A 4,432-nucleotide genomic window follows, 5' to 3' on the forward strand; every position below is an offset into this window, starting at 1 on the left:
ACAAATTAGTCGCGAGAGTAAGTTCCTTTTCCTTTTGTTGGTATGATTGTTGAACTTGTTCCGTTTATTTCTTCTCTTAATTTTTTTGTTGCTTCCGGTTGTAAGCGAATGCTATTCAGTGTATGCTCATGGTTTGATTTTGAGGTCGGCATTATTAACTTCACTTTGCTCTTCACACATTGGTTCTGATTTTAGTGAACACTAGTATAATTTGTGTTTTGGCGCTTGTAATTTTTGTTTGGTTTCTGAGTTTTATTAGTTAAACTAGAAGATATGTGAAAATTCAGTCATGCTAGTGTCTCAAAATGCGAGCTGTGCCGACAGCAGTTTGCAAGATTTTAAGTTATGCCGATTAGAATCTTCTAACATAGTCCAGGATCCAAGATTTAGTGTCTTCCCTTTTCTAGTTCAGGATAATTTCTTCTTCTTCTCTGTTTCACTAATGAATATTCTCTTCACCAATTCTGCAAGTAATATTTGGTTCATCTCTTTTATTCTTTGACAATTTGTACATTTGTCTCCCACAAAAAAAGAAGGAAAATTACAATATTAATGAAATGACTGCACCTAATCTAATACAGCACTGTTTGCTCTTTTCAATAGCAGATAAACTAGATCAAACATGTTTTGAATAGGTGTAGTGGATACTTCCCTCACAAATCACAAGGATTGATTCTTTATGCATTTTGTTTTTCTTACTTTTGAAATTTTAACACTAAATTGCTTAAATTATGACCAATTGCATTCTGCTCTTATAATCTCATATAACTTTATGTTCTGAAATCTTCTCCAGGATTATTACATGAAATGCTCAGGTCAGCGAAAACAGGGGATTCAAAATCTACATGGAAGGTATAGGATGTAAATTGCTTAAGGCAAAATATGTTTTTGGTTCTGAACAGGTAGTTATCATATAAATCATTAGGCATTGTTCTTATGATGCTTTTATTGTTGTTTATTCATCATACTAGATGCAAATTTCTTAGGGCAAAATATGTTTTTGGTTCTGATGGTGAAGATGGCAGAACTCAACGGTCACACCTCGAGAGTGCTGTACATGACACAGAGCCCGGATGGGTGTACTGTGGCATCTGCAGCCGCAGATGAGACTCTCAGGTTTTGGAATGTCTTTGGAAACCCAGCAACAGTAGGAAAAGCTGCGCCAAAGGCATATAGTGAACCGTTTGCAAGTTCTTAAAAAGCTGCGACCAATAATTGGCGGATCTGTTACTTACAATGATCAACCATATTCCAAGTTCTTAAAAAGCAGGTAGGTTTCTTTTGACGATTTTCTATGCAACACTGCTTCTGAATGTTAATATACTGACAAGTGAAGAATGATGTTATGTTTCCTCACCTAACTGTAAAAGAAACATTGACATATGCAGCTTGTTCACATATGGTATCTATGAGCTAGGCTTGGAGAGGTACATTCATGCTTCCACTAGAGTCTCAATTAGTCATAATCAATGTCATGCTCGAAAACAACATAATAGAGTTTAATATACTGACAAATATGTTTGTATTCTTAATTGTATGAGAACATGTGTCAAGGAGTGTCTGGTGGAGAGAGGAAAGAGTTTGTATTGGCAATGAGATCATAATCAATCCTTCTCTTCTATTAGTTTGGATTCTACATCAGCCTTGGGGATTGTTCAAATGCTACATGACATAGCTGTGGTTTGCATCTATCAGTTTAAGGGCAGAGTTGTTAATGTTGGTTTCAAGCGCCTGGAGAAGAGTCTAAGGTATATTATCATGTTTTTTTATTGAACTGCACAATATTTACCATTTTTTTTATTAAAACTATATACAACTAACTAACTAGGACTAGGGGGACCAAGCCAGAGTAGTTGTAGATACTATGAGCAGATTGAGTAGGGCTTCAATGTTACTCACCTAATTTTTTCATGTGATAGTGAATCATTAGTGTGTAAGGATGCAGAATATTCACTTGATAAGTCGCACTCATTTGGATATTCTCTTTTGTTGCTTCCATTTGGTTGAGTTACATTAGATGATTATGGTATATAACAAGTTTAAATAATTATGATATTTTCTTAAAAGAGATATAATTCATTGTTAAAGAAAGAAATCTCCATTGTTATGAAGTATTGTTGGCTTTGAGTTTTTTTTATGAACTTCCAAACTTTTAGAGTATAGGAACTATACTCTTCAATTGAGTAGAAAGAGTTTGTCCCCCTAGTATTTCTCAAGGAATCATTAAAGTATTGTCTTGTCTTTAATGATTGCTCCTTTCTTTTGGTTTCTAACTGGAGAGAATTTTGAGGTTTCGAATGCGATTAATTCGAGTACCGGGAGTTTGTTTGAGATGAATGCGTCTCTTGCGGTTTCTTTGTCTTGTGTGTTTGGTTTGCTTATCAGTTTCTTTGGATTTGCTGCGAGAAAAGCGGTTTCGGCTACTGCTTTTACGGTTACTGGGGTTGTGAATAAGTTTCTCACGGTGGCTATTAATGTGACGATTTGGGATAAGCATGCTAGTCCTGCTGGTCTGGTTTGTTTGCTTTTTACTATAATTGGGGGAGTTCTTTATCAGCAATCGGTTACTGGGAATTGTTCAATGCTATCAGTATGAAAAAACCCTGTTATTCAAATGATGTGATTCAAACTGTTTGCTGAATTTTATGCAGGAATGTTAAATCTGATCTCTGTACTGAACATGAACATAACATGTAATGTTTTTCATTTTCATAGAAATAGTATCAAAATTCTGCATGTGCTTGATATTATGCTTATAAGTATAAGTAAATGATTACTTCAAGCATTACACACTTGGTTAATGTGATGCAGGAGGATTTTGAGGAGCATGCTGCGAAAGTCAAGACTCTAAAAGAGAGTCCATCAAATGAAAACTTGCTTATCCTTTATGGATTGTACAAGCAAGCCACTCTTGGACCTGTTACCACCGGTGAGTTTTCTTTTATTTAAGAAGTCATTTTCAAATCGATATTTCCACTTTTGAATCCTCATTGTCACCTTCCTGCAATAACGAGTGGAGGGTTAGGGCCGGCACAAGCTTAAGGCCGAACAAACCGTTATAAGTTGAAAACAACTTATGGACATGTCATAAGCTATTTCTATAAGATCTTCTAAACAGTTTCGCTAATGTTTATGTCGGTAGATAAACTCAAGTAGGCTAATACAGAAATGCCCTAGGCAATAAGGCTTATGGATTATGATTGTTCATGATTTTGTGTATGATTTACAGCTCATCCTGGGATTTTCAGCCAGAAAGACAGAGCTAAATGGGATGCATGGAAGGCTGTTGAAGGTAGAAAAAGTTATAAGTTTCGGTTTTTAGTGTGAATATTTTGTTATGGTGCTTTTGTGCTATGAAATACCGACACAAACACGACACTAAGACATCGTCAATCTATAGTTTCAATGCAACAGTCAAAATTATATTTATTTATTTTGCAGGAAAATCCAAGGATGAAGCAATGAGTGATTACATCACTAAGGTGAAACAGCTGCTCGAAGAAGCTGGTCTTTCTGCTTAACAACATTGTCATGTCTAGCTTTCTAGTTCTATGCTAAAAGTTTCTATGTATTTTGAAAATAAAACAGTTGCAGTGTTTGATGTTTGATCTAAAACTTTTAATATATAATCTTAATTGTTCTGTATTGAATTACATGTGTTACAATGAGGTCAGGTAACTTCATCACAACTACTGAAAATGTCTGTTGACAGATGCAGTGGCTAGAAACTTGAAATGTTCTATGTGGTTTACTTAAAACTATTTCTACTTTGGATCTTAATTGCTTGATCTTGAATTTAATATAAAAAAAGTTGGTTTGAATTGGTATATATATATTTGTTAGCCAAAAATTGTAGAAAAAAGGCCAAAATGGCATATATACAATGTGATAATTGTCTGTCAAAATCTGGTTGAAAACAGGTAGAAATTCTGGTTTATAAACCTGGAAAAAATGTGGTTTAAAACAAAAGTTTCAAAAAATTTCGTATACATTAGACAGCGCTTTTGTAAAAAGCGCTGTCTAAGGGGGGGATTAGACAGCGCTTTTGGCAAAAGCGCTGTCTAAGGTATACCTAAAAAAGTTAAAATAGGAGGGTCTTAGACAGCGCTTTTGGCCAAAGCGCTGTCTAAGATGGGGGGCTTAGACAGCGCTTTTTGAAAAGCGCTGTCTAAGGTATACCTAAAAAAATTAAAATAGGAGGGTCTTAGACAGCGCTTTTGGCCAAAGCGCTGTCTAAGGAGGGGGGCTTAGACAGCGATTTTAAGATTCAAAAAAGCGCTGTCTAAACCTTTAGCAGCGGAGGTTTAGACAGCGCTTTAAAGCGCTGTCTAAGGCTAAAAAAAGCGCTGTCTAAGGTCTTGTTTGGCGTAGTGTGAACTACATTTGAATCTAGTGAATCAAAGTCATCACGAAATTCAATAAGATCATTCCT

The 4,432-nt window shown here is 35.4% G+C and overlaps 2 long non-coding RNA genes across 4 annotated transcripts; both read left to right on the forward strand.

Moving 5' to 3' along the window:
- The first annotated feature begins 1,212 nt into the window (after positions 1-1,212).
- LOC127126285 (uncharacterized) lies at positions 1,213-2,953 on the forward strand. Of its 3 annotated transcripts, XR_007804944.1 has the most exons (4): positions 1,245-1,270; positions 1,389-1,427; positions 1,542-1,748; positions 2,812-2,952. It is a non-coding gene; the product is annotated as an uncharacterized LOC127126285 (long non-coding RNA). The 3 variants fall into 3 exon arrangements; XR_007804943.1 differs by having other exon boundaries at positions 1,213-1,427; XR_007804942.1 differs by having other exon boundaries at positions 1,222-1,270; positions 1,389-1,748; positions 2,812-2,953.
- A 272-nt stretch (positions 2,954-3,225) lies between these two features.
- Positions 3,226-3,650, forward strand: LOC127126284 (uncharacterized). The gene is made up of 2 exons (XR_007804941.1): positions 3,226-3,292; positions 3,442-3,650. It is a non-coding gene; the product is annotated as an uncharacterized LOC127126284 (long non-coding RNA).
- The last annotated feature ends 782 nt before the right edge of the window (positions 3,651-4,432 follow it).

Source organism: Lathyrus oleraceus, chromosome 3 (genome assembly GCF_024323335.1).
Source record: "Lathyrus oleraceus cultivar Zhongwan6 chromosome 3, CAAS_Psat_ZW6_1.0, whole genome shotgun sequence".
Classification (NCBI taxonomy): domain Eukaryota; kingdom Viridiplantae; phylum Streptophyta; class Magnoliopsida; order Fabales; family Fabaceae; genus Lathyrus; species Lathyrus oleraceus.